The 12,919-nt window shown below is 39.4% G+C and overlaps 1 protein-coding gene across 2 annotated transcripts in view; it reads left to right on the plus strand.

Annotated features, from left to right (window-relative positions):
• The first annotated feature begins 5,205 nt into the window (after nucleotides 1–5,205).
• Nucleotides 5,206–12,919, plus strand: part of cntn3a.1 (contactin 3a, tandem duplicate 1) — a 77,231-nt gene continuing 69,517 nt past the window's right edge. For both annotated transcript variants that reach the window (XM_051424658.1, XM_051424659.1), the window contains exon 1: nucleotides 5,206–5,787. The gene's annotated coding sequence lies outside the window, so the exon portion shown is untranslated. The remainder of the gene's footprint in view (nucleotides 5,788–12,919) is intronic.

Genomic DNA, 12,919 nt, shown 5'->3' on the forward strand with positions numbered 1-12,919 from the left:
TTACATCTAATATGGACAAAACAGGGAGGTTGGAAAAGAGATCTGCTGTGTCTCAACTATTACTGTATCATAGAAATTGCCTCAAATCCAACACTTTGCTTTGACCATTTGGCTCTACAGTATTTAAGTTGTGCATCCATAATATTCCTCTTTTTTGATTAGCTGTTTAATGATGTTGCCTCCTCATGTGTAAGGTTAATGTACTGCCACCCAGATTATGTTTATTATCAACATAATGAGGAAACAATTGCAGCGCTCATTGTCAGTGTATGTAATTAGTTTTCTGTACAATATCCAGTTTAGCCTTTTACTCCTGGACTCACAGTTTTTAAAAAAAGGATCAACATTGACGCAGCAGGACCACAGCTATTGTCTTTTTTATTTTATGCATTCTTTTTCCTTGTCAAAACCTGGGGCTTACATTACCCACAATGCAACTTGACCACTGGCAGTTTGGTCAAAGATTTGGGAAAATGAGAAGGCTACAGAGTTCGGGTAATCTCACTTCTTTCTAACTTCACAAGCTTTTGTGCTTCCTTCAAAATATATTTGTTGAGGACATAAGGTACACTTCCATTTATAATGGCTGCTTTATGTTCCGAGATTACTCATAAAATGGTATTTGTCTATATTCAAAATATATCTCAGCAGAAATTCACTATCCATTTGCAACTGAAGGACACTCTTTCTATACATCAATTCAGGCTTCAAGCTGCTGGCATTCACCTCTGTCAGAATGAAGCCTGATGCAGACTTGCTTTTTCAAACTCGTCTAGTTAGCTAATATTGCCTTGTAGAATAAACATAGTCAAACCGAAACCTACAGTTTTTGCTCCCGGTTCCTCTGCCAGGATCCCATTTGTGGACCTCACCTCTGCTTTCCACACTATTATCCTGGACCTCTTCCACTGCAATATGTTGCAGCTGTACATTGCTCCCCTAAATGAGTGGGTGGATATCAGACTTCCTGGCAGATCGAAGGCAGCTACCTGTCAAACCGCAGGCTGCAAACACAGGTGTACCACAGGGGTATGTGCTTCTTCCTCTCCTACGCTCACTGTATATCTGTGATTGTATGTACTACCTTGTCCATCAAGCTTCTTCAGTTTTTCAACAATACTTGACTTGTGAACTTCAGCTCCAAAAATCAATCAATCAATCAATCAATCAATCAATCAATCAATCAATCAATCAATCAATCAATCAATCAATCAATCAATCACCTTGAGATGGACTGACTTACAACTGTGGAGATGAGAATTCACTTCCATAAGTAAAGTGAATGTACTGCAACTAATGATTGCAGAATTCTTATTGATGATTAATTTATTAATCAGCTCGTCTATAAAATGTCCATCACTTGCTCCCAGAGCCCAAGATGATGTCTTTAAATTGCTTATGTGGTCCAAACCACATCAATATCCATTCATTCATACTAGTTTAAAGCAACAGGAAAATCTCACTATATATTTCTACAGACATGTTTTTTGTCCATGTATGACAACAGTCCAATGGCTTATCACCTTCTAAGTTTTGGCTGTCATTAGTGGTATTAAATTACTATCAAAATATGTCCACATCAAAGGCCAAAATAAAAGTTCTAATAGCGGTTGTCCTGCCCACTGCAGCTGAAAAAGCTTAACTTCACATCATGCATCATTCACGGGTTTAACTCCATGTCCTCCTGTCAGTTTAAGCTTCAGTGTGTTGTCTGCATTGCTGAGCAGGGGACTGAGCTGTTGACTGTCCTTCATTTGATCAAAAATGAATGACATCATGCAGCGACAAGGGCAGGGAGGATTGCCCTAACTCAGTCAGTGCACAGCCTTGCTACCATCTGTGCCAAAAACTTTGCTCGAACAGACAGTACAGGTCCAGTATAAAGCCCCACTTCTCATAAGTACAAAAAATGCATCTAAAAATGCAGGCTGAAGTGAAAACAAACAAAAAAGATGTACAATTCAGAATTAAAAACAAGGTTTTATGTATGTACTACGGAGAACTTCAAGATATTTTCAAGTTAGTTAGCTTTATGGTTAGTTTTTTGGGTAATGATTACTAAGCTTCTTTGTGGAGGTGGCACAAGGAGCTTAGTGGCAACAAGAATATAGGTAATTTGGTAACAAAATAAGACCTCTTTTTTTACAGCTATTTTTTGAGTTTAATGGCACTGCACACTGTTCCTAAAATGAAACTGAGTCAGTCGGTCCGTTATTGAAGAGTTGAACAAGAGAGAGAAGTATAAAAGACAGATGACACATAGAGGATAGTAAATAACATGTTTCTCTTATACCAAGTTAACTGAAGTTTAATAGATCTATAGATAGTAAACTGGAAAATCAGAAGCAGATATAGAAGGAGCTTGACATCTAATAGTATGACAAGTATCAGTGTAACTGTTTGTGATTAAAGACAATATTTTATTTAAGATCATCATTTTGCATGTGCCTGAAAGAGAGTGTGGCAGTGTGACACCTCGACAGAAAATAATCTGCTTTTTCTTGCTCTCAGAGAGACGGCTTGTCTTTCTGACTCCTGGCGGCGTTGACAAGTTGCTCATTTCAGCATCTCATTTACTGCCACAGGACAAACGTAATTCATGTATTTAAATGACATCTTCCAAACAACAATGAAAAGCTCATTGTCACATAGGGATGGTCGCATGCAGTATTTGTTCCCTTGGAGAGCAGAGGGAATGAGCAAAACTGCATGAGGTAAAATTCAGTTAGTTTTTCTTTTGGAAGAAATCATTACAGAAAAGGCGATAAGAAAATTTCCCTCCAGTCTTGAGCATTAAAGAATTCATGAAATATTCAAGACTAGTTGCAGATATTTGTGTTTAGGGTGGCTATACTATTAAGTGTTCCTCTGAGGTTTGATGTGCCATTATTAGCTGTGTGTATGGGTGGCTAAGGGATACCAAATGTTCATTCAGTAGGTTAATCCAAATACTCTTTTTTTTTTCTAAGGCTCAGTGGGGCATTCAGTAATTTCTGCTGTAATTATCACCCTCCCATTGGCTCAAACAGAAATAGATTCTCTTAAATCCTACTCAACATTGAGTGGATTATGAGCCAGAGGCATAGTGCATATAACAACTTCTGACTATTTAAACTTCATGAGCTGGCTTTTTTGTGTAGTAGAAGAAACAATAGAAACATGCCTGATCATAGGTATAACCATAACCATATCTACTGACAAAGATCTGTTGTTCTGTGTTTCTTTTATTTTGTATGTTAATTTACCATGGAGGAAGATCAAAAAAATCAAAATGTGAATAATCTTTTCACAGTTACAACTACTGCTACAAAGGTGTAGTAGGCTATTGGTGCAGTGCCGTAATCATCAAAAGAAAAATAACACGTTGGTAGATAATGTTAGCATTTTTATCTAAACAATGTGTTTTGTATGAAAAATCTAACTATGCAACTTATAAACAGCTGTCAAATCAATCTAGTGGAATAGAAGTATAAAGTAGTATCAAATGGAAATACTCAAGTGAAGTACAAGTTCCTTAAAATTGTATTACAGTGCTTGAGTACATGTATTCAGTTACTTTCCACTGCTCATAAAGTATACGGAGCGAACATTTAGAGACTACTAGTTTCACGACACCAGATGATCAGAGATCCATGTTTTTTGGGCTATGTGGCCGATCTGACCTGTGTATGTTAAAGGTCCAGTGTGAAACATTAGGGAATATTTATTGGCAGAGATGGAATATAATATTCATAACTTTTTGGAGCTTTTTGCAGCCACCGTATCTCCTTTGTGCCTGGAAGGGAATGGTGAAGCAAGGGATTTGCAATCTGCAACTTCACCACTAGATGCCACTAAATCCTTCACACTGGTCCTATCATTCGTCGACAGTGGCCCGAGACCGTAAGCTAAGAAACAAAATCAGGCATCAAGTCTAGTTTAGCCTCTGTATTAAATTTTCCTATAATGAACAGTAACTACTTAAGCACAATTTCGAGGTACCTATTATGTACATTATAATATTTCAGATACATGGTGCGAACTACAGGGGGAGCTTAGCGCCTCTTAATGAGACACAAGCTCCCCTGAAAACATGATTTGTGACATTTTGGGGGGTCTAAAATACTGACAACATGCTATTTTTGCCTTCATCATGGTGGATCATGCGTACATTTAGGCTACTATTGATGTATGATTCATGCACGAAGGCGATTCATCACTAATTCACTTTAATAAAGATACGTGCCATCTAAGCCTGGTGGCTCAATATCCTAAACTTCACTCATCTTTTTGCAAAGAAAACCAACTTTAGTCCCATTAAATCGCCATTATTCCCTAAAAATAAGTGAGCTCCCCTGAAAGCCATAGTATAGTTTGCACACTGTTCAGATACTTGTACTTCACTACATTTCTGAGGGAAATTTTGTGCTTTAAAGTGCACTACATTTGCCTGACAGCTGCGGCTAGCAGTTACTTTGCAAATGAAAGGCTCTGCACACCCACACAGGTGTTTTTAATTACTGATTAGACCTCAGGTCAGCTCAGGGTGGAGCCATACTGGGAATTACGTGATGAACACCAAACTCCATTTACTAATAATGTAACTAATAACATATAGTACAACAAAACAAACAGAAGTGAGGGACATGTTAATCAAACAGTCATACAGACCTACACTAATTAGGGAACAGTTAAAACACCCGTTGTGTGTGTGTGTGTGTGTGTGTGTGTGTGTGTGTGTATTTGTGACTACGGACTATGGAGGACGTCTCTTTTTCATGCAAAATATATGATGATATATGATGCACTGTTAAACTATCAAGCAGTAAGTAGGGTAGAGTTTCCTCTACCTTGACTACAACATGAACATGAGGCTTACTCTTTAATGCATCAGTGGCAATCAATAAATATAACACTGAAAGGTATCTGGGTACTGAGAACTTATACTTTTGATAGCCATTTTAAGTGCACTTTATATACTATTTGAATTCGGTTTTATGTGTAGTATTTTCATACTGAGGTAGGCTATTGCTACTTCACGTAAAATCATACCTCTTCTTCTAAAGAAGATTTTTGTTTATAATACCATAATTACCCGAAAAATAAAAGAAAAAGAAACACAAACAACCATGTGTAGGCTCTTGTATCCTCAAGTATAGGACGCAGTGGAAATTGTGAAGCTGCAGCGTGGAAAAAAAAAAAAGACAAACCTACTGTACATCCACCTCTGATGTCCCATGTGCCACTGCCGCCGCCGCGCGCTCACAACTACAGTCCTCATCCTGTGGACAAGCTGGACGCTCACACACTCTGAACAACGGCGCCAACCGTACCGTGAGCGCTTTCTGCTCCTAAAAAAATAAGTAGAATACACCGAAATTGAACAACCTTCCCACCCGGCGGACCTCTTTGTTAGAAGCCACCGCTGCGGGGGTTTGGTTCGTATCAGTCTGGCGGCGGTTGCGAGCAGGACTGCCGGGGTGCCCTAAATGAATGCGCCGGGGGACCGGAGTGTGGAGAGGCGGAGGACCGGGCTGCTACTCGGAGTCTGAAAACACTTGAAGGGCACTTGGGGTGGAGAGAGTGAACGCCAGCGTTTAGGATAGACTACCTTACGAAGAGTCGAGAGGAGACGGAGTTTGGGGCCGTTTCTACGAGAGCAACATCCGCACTTTGAGGAGGTGAACTTCACTGTCGTCGTCGACTCGATGCTGGCGGGTTGCTGGGCTGAAGGAGTGAGGAGAAGCGCGGTGTAACATGGATATCCGAGAAGGGATAAACATCAAACACCACAGAGGACGTACTCAGGTAAGAAGAACAACTATTTGCTTTTCCCCATGTTCTGTGTAAACTCAATTTTTTTAATATTACGAACCCTTTCATCGCTTATTTTCGGACTGTCTCTCAAACTTCCACTTCTGGCATCGGAGATAATACAGTATGGAATACAGTACAGTATACAGTGAATTTAAAACCTAATATGTCAGTCACTCACTAAAAAAATTTCTGCATAAAATAGCATTATCTGGATTGGGTTTTTTTTGGACTATGCTCATTTTCTCCCACAGGCAATAGTAGGCAGCACACACACACACACACACACACACACACACACACACACACACACACACACACACACACACACACACAGGTTATTGCGCTACAACGTTCCCAGCGTGTAATTGCGCATGCATGCATATATCTGTGCCCATGCCTTTATGGCCATGCTTCAGTTACGAAAACCTCAATGAAATACCCGTTTTCCAGTTCTCTATTGAGTTGTACAATTCCCACATAAGCCATTAGAGATAATATCATTCTTTGTGTCCTCTAATTGCCATGGTCATCATTTACACCATGCATCTCTTCTATAAGAGGGCACAAATCCACCTATCAATTCTTCTCTCATTTAAATCCTGCTCTGGCAGAACTCATTTGTCGCCAGTGATCAACAGGGGATTGGACTCAGTCCAGTCTCATCATCTCTGCCTCTCTTTGATTGCACCGAGCTCCGAGCTTGATTGCCGCTCAGATTGTCTGAAGTCCTTTAGCGTGCCACTCTGTTGGAAATAGTTATCCTCGTGAAATCAAGTGTCCATATGTTTGAGAGGGAGCAGGCTTGCACATCATGATTCCGCTATTAGGAAAATTAGAGGTGGCTGCAGGCTAGGGTTTGACAATTAATTCTTCCCTGTCCCAGAATTGTAAACAGTTTGTGTCATTCCCCCCTGTTTGCAAGGATGTCTCAGTGTTGTCTTTGTTTCATGTTGACAGTGCCAGCCGGATGTGCCCTGGGATAACTGTTACTACCAAAAGATGGGGTTTAATTCCCTACACAAACACTACTTTGGAGTGCACTTGCTCTTCTTACCTTTTGTGTCCAAGTGGTTGGGATAGTACAGCTACTACACATGTCCTTTGGGAAGTGTGCTTATGGCTTGGAGACGTTTCTGATGATGTCACTGACTCAGAAAGAGGAGGAGGAGGAGGGTGCAACATGAAGTTCATAGTGCCTCACTGAGCAGAGCAAGGTCTGCATGAGGAGTGGGAAAACAGCAAGTAGACTGAAGGAGGTTGATGCAGGTTGCAAGCTATGTACATTTGAACACAACAGGTGAGCATAGGTAGTTGGATGATCCAGTTGGTTTCTTCGGAAGTCTGTTTCAGTTTTATGTCGCTGCGGTTCATTCTTATTCATCACACCACTAACATTTTACCTGCAGAGCTTTAAAGCTATATAATCTTTAATTTAAACTAAGTAGGCCTACATTTGGAGCAGTGACAGTTATCAGTTATGAAGGAACCTACTAAACGTCTACACAAACCTCTACAGAGCGTGTCTACAGTATGTGAAACTTTACAGTAATTCTCAACAATTTGAAGTGAAACGGCGACAACGCAAAACTGAATCTATTTGGATCGAGTGCTTATCTATTGGTTAAAAATGTTAAAAATTGACAACCCAGGTTTGTACTATTTAGAATGTATATTCTTCTTCTGCGTCAAAGCACCTCAGTCTATCTATTGTTTTTCCATTTGTCATGCACACCTGCTCAGTGGGGTACTAAAAAGTTCATGTTCCATCCTCCTCCTCCTTTTGAGTCAGCGACATCCTTAGAGATGTGTCTAGCCATAAAGATAATATTCTGCTGGCAGAGAAATATCATGCAGATCACAGGACAGTGATTCCTTCTCCTCTGTCTCATCTCTGTAAGGGGTGTAAGGGGTGTTTGTATTCACACTGCCGCTCAAAGTATTTATATATTTTAGCATCTTTAGTCAAATGTCCAATATAAAACAACAAAATGCCATATAATTGTTGTATATATAGAAAGTGAATTGGACTAGTAAGTGAACTGAGAAAGAGATGTAGCCTACCCTTGTTTTTCTAGATCCTGATCACTCAAACAAAGCACCTGCAGTAATCAGCTTCCTGTATATTTGTTCTACAGCTGATGCTTGCTCTGTCTCTCTGTCTACAGCTTTGCTGCAATTGCATATTATAGCCTATATAAATTCTAAATGTGTAGTAAGAGTATAAAGTGCGTTTCCACAGAGGTGCTATATACATAACAATGCAAGCACGCAGGGACGGCTCAGAAAACATGAAAGTAAAATGATAGAAAAAAGAGTTTTACTTGCTATCTGGGAAGTTTTCACTTCTAGAATTGAAATGAGTATTCTCAGAAGTTGTAGTTTGATTGACATACATTGCTGCACGTCTTGTATTATTTCCTGTTTTTACATGCAGGGAAAATGCATACAACGTCTTGTGTAGTAACAATGTATATATACGACAGAGTTTTGAAGATTTTCATGTTATCAGTGTGTTTTCATCTTGTATGGATGCCTTTAGGCATGTTGCTCACTTTGGGTTTTTGGTGGGCTTAAAATTGCCTCCTATGATCTGAGTTGCAGCAACGTGTTTCACCAAAAGACCTAAATCTGTCTGTGCATTTAAGGAACTATTAATTGGCAGGCTTTTAAATTCTAATGGGATCCTTAATTAGTACCTTAGCGAAAGCAGGTGCACTGGAATTGTCACTTGTGCCTAAAAACACATTCAGTCAGAGCTAGCATCAGTTGTAAGACAAATACACAGTATGTTTGCTGCAGGTGCCTAATTGGAGTGATTAAAATCCACTCCATTCAAATCCAGGTTATTACAGACAAAATTGAAAGTAACCGTAATTTATAAATTCACTTACATCTTTTATTTATTTTAGGGTATTCGGAGTCAGTGCATTGCTTGAGCCTTAACCATTTAATCAATAATGCTTCAATAAAGGGTGTTCAGAAACTTTCTAACTGTATTATTATTAATACGTAGCTATCTAACGGTGTGTAAATTATTACCATATGCTGTGCTCATTATGTTAAAACTTGGTCTTGGAGCATGCGTGCAAGCAGGAAGAACCTTTCAACATACTCAGTTGCTTTGTCACAGGGGAGATTGGGATGAGCGCTTTCGTGGAGAGCCCCTGGTGTGGTCTGGAGGAATGAGGAAGCTGGCATGTGTTATGTCATGCCTGCGGCTTGTGTGCTTAGATCAAAACACCATTAGTCTCTTTGTCTTGTGCCACTGTTTGAGATAGAATCTTGGCTAGGGAATACGTTGGCACTTCCTTGACTCCCGTGGTGTGCCATTTGTGAGGAATGAAAAAAATGTGTTTGGCATGCATAAAAGCTTCAGCTCAGGGAAAAGTTTTAGCCTTATTGGTTATATGCGCATAGATTCTTGAAAGGCAAGATTGGCAGAGGGAAGTTCAGGTTTTTTGGTGGCTTTTTCACGTCCGTGCAACTTTTAAAGTACTCCTGAGTTAAGAGTTTTCAGTCAGTACGAACTGATGCACCTCCAAAATATTTGAAGTTCATTTGGAAGTAGTGCATTGTTTTTTTCTTGTTGTTGTTGTACAGGGGGCTTCAACATGTTTTGTAGGATCAACAGACATGACAGCTACTTAAAACATACAGGTTATTCAGTTCAGTGATGAAAAAGAAGAGTATTTGCAAACCTTCAAAGAACAGCAGCATACCCTCAGTAACTGTATAAATAGCTCCCACAGTCAAAAAACCAAATAATATAACAGATTCTTAATTGCTATCTTACGTATTTGGTTTAATAATTGAAAATTTAGTGTAAAAGAACCTCATAACTGTAAAATACTCTCATCTGATTATGACTTGATATCATTATTACCGCCACTCTTCCACAGAGATGCTTGGTAAATCTTTGATTCATGTATGCCGTGAATCAAAGTATGCAGGATTAAGTAGAAATTTCACGTCCCCTACTACTACTAGTCTCAACTCGAGCACCACCAGAAAATGAATTTTAAATGACTGGAGGCACTCAGAGCCGTGAGATGAGCCTCACATGCAGGAAAACACTGATCGAGCTGGTGTCTGCAGATCAAGTGAAGTCACAGCTCAGGTGATTAAAGATGCAGCATTGTATGCCATTTTTCCCGGTCTCGTCTCGTTCCTGCAGAGTGTGGGAGTCTGGTCTCATTCATGATTCAGAGCTCGGGGGGTGTGGGTGTGTGTGATTGTGTGTGGGGTGCTCATGCATTTTAGTGTGAATTTTATCTTCATCTGGACTCTTCAACCAACGAGACCTGAAGTACCCTTCTATTAATACATTTTTGAGCCCTGAAAAATTGATGGTAGCGGAGAGATCGGGTGTAGTGGAGAGGGTCAAATCAACTGCCATCACTGTCAGCGGCTGTGGATGACTGAACTACAATCTGTGGTTTATCAACTCCAGCTGGTGCAGAGAAGAAGAGGAAAAGAGGTGTCACTTTGACAACACTGAAATTTGGAGGAGGGATTTGTCTCCAGAAATCTGAGACTTCCCACAACACAAGCAGCTTTTCCTCAACAGTCAAATAAAATGAAGCGCTCAGTTTTATATCCAGGCTATCTGCAGCTACATGGCATTTATTCCACATGATTAGATGAACATCACAATTTCCCAAAACACCGGTTACCTAAGATGAGGTCTTCCTATTCCTTATTTCATCTGACCAACAGTCCAAAACCTATTTATTCAATTTACAATTAAATTAAACATAGAAAAGCAGCAAAGTGTCACATTTGACAAACCTAAGTGCTTGGCATTTTGGCTTGATAAATAACTCAAATCATTAATTTATTATCAAAATGGTTATTGAATAATCCTCCAAGGAAAATATGCTATAATATTGAAGACTGGACATCATCTGGGATGTTGGTTATTATGATAACATGACATTTGGGTATTTAACACAGTTTCCCCTGAAAATTGAAATATTCATCAAGAAGTCAGAGACAACATCTCTGAGCTGCACCTGACATTTTGCAGATCTCCTCTCATCATCATGACTTGCCTCTAATTAAAATGTTTTCATCTCCCGACATCAATCACTGCCAGTTTGGCACACTTTTAGTAAACTTGTGTCAAAGCTTTTGAATTTCACAGATAGCATATATATTTCCCCCAGAAATGGACAATTTTGCATAAGTACTTGAGCTGAAATGTCAGTTTCATAGCTAGGAATATGAGGCACTTCACAGAGATAATGCTGTATGCAGCATGTCCATCACACAGTCTGCAGTGGTTAAATCATTACCCAGAAAGAAAGTAGTTGTAATCATTTATTGCAATGAGATTTTGTATGTTATTCTGCATTTCTGTCATCTGCATTTGTGAAATGAGTGGCTGAATTCAAAGCTGTTGTGTTACATTTAAATGCAGTTCAGTTTGTGCAATTTGGGTCAGGAAATGTTTAGGCCAGGACTGTCACTCTAGCCTTGACCATATTGCATTTTTCAACCATTGGCTTTTTCCAGAGACATGAAAGAGGGTGGAACTTGAAAGGCAAAGTTTAAAAGCCTTTCCTATCATTAACTTTTATTTCATACAGCAAACAAATGAGAGAATCGATTTGGGATGAAAGTAAGCCATTGGCCTTGTCACTACCACTTAAGGTCACAAGGGTAATTAATTTGTACTGAAGAGGAAGTCAGATACTGTGGACAAACCCCTGACTCCCTCAGCCATCATCTGAGCTTCTTTGGATCAAAAGGCTGTCTTTTATCCCCCCACTAACCCCGCTGTCTGATGTCTCGTGTCTCAGGGCTCACTGAGTAATAGAGATCAAGAGATTGCTGTTAGGGGCCAACAGATACCTTTATGAATGAACAGTTCACACGTTTTGGTTGCGCTTGCTTATAGTGCTGTCAAAGCAGGATAAATTAAATTAAGGTGACCAGAGTTATTAAACATTTACATAGCTGACAAAACAATTACTTTAATAGTTTTTGAAAACATGAAGCAATTGTCACAAGCGTATGAGTGTCAAATTACAGGAAATGTTCAATCTTCAGCCTGAGGTGACGCATGTATTTGATAGTCAAAATAAAACCTGGCAATTTGTCTAATATAGTATAGATAGAAATGTCAGATGTTATCTATGTATTTGAATAATGTGGTATAAATGTGAAGCTGCAATACAAAGTTTTGCTGAATTCCTGGGCTCCTCTATTTCTTTTAAAGACTTTGTATAGAGTAATTTATTCTGCGCATCTCTCACAATTATTCCCTCAAAGGAGGAGCACTCCAAAAATATCCAGGAGCATAAGAAGGGATTTGAAGTCTCTCTGTTTTATTATTAAAAGCCAACATTTACTCATGACATTTGCATCCTAATAACTGCAAGATAAGTTGGAACTAAGATGACACTCTACACCCAATCTCCATAATGAGATTTATAGGGGAAAAGTGTTGCCTTTAATGGTTTAGTACATGCAGAAGGAAGAGTGGTGTAGGCGAACGTGTCAGGGACGCAGTTGATATATTCACATAAGCATCAGTATGCTCTGTCATGCCTTTCAGTGGTGCAAAGATAAGAGGCGTGCAGATAACTGAGAAACTATGAATGTGTAATCTTTCAGTTGTCGCTGCTTTTTTGGCACTTGTCTCTTGATAGACTATACTGTATGTTCTTATTAATTTTTTTCTCTCATTTATTTCAGCACGCTGATGGTGTGTAGTCAGAGGAATCTGTGCCATCAGTCAGTTAAATGTACCAGGGAGAGTCAGTTTGAGCAAAGACAATTGCTAATTTCCTCTCTACATCCTTTCTCACTCCATAACTGGAGTATCTCACGCAAACATTTATCCGCTGCTTCATCAGAAAGGATCTTAGAGATCAACCTGTCAGGAGTGTTAGAGTATTTAGACAAACAAATACATCACTGTTTGTCAGTGGCAGAATAAATACTTCACATTATCATTTCACAACTTTTTTAGGACTTCATTTGAGTCTTAGAAGGGATAAATTACGGTTAAGTCCTTGAGAAAATCAATTGTGTGAGTCTCCTGGGGGACCGAAGATGGTTTCGCCCCACGTACAATCATCTCTTTATGTCAGAAATACATAATCCCTCCAGCTCAGAT

Source organism: Dicentrarchus labrax, unplaced genomic scaffold, assembly GCF_905237075.1.
Source record: "Dicentrarchus labrax unplaced genomic scaffold, dlabrax2021, whole genome shotgun sequence".
In the NCBI taxonomy this organism is placed as follows: Eukaryota; Metazoa; Chordata; class Actinopteri; family Moronidae; genus Dicentrarchus; species Dicentrarchus labrax.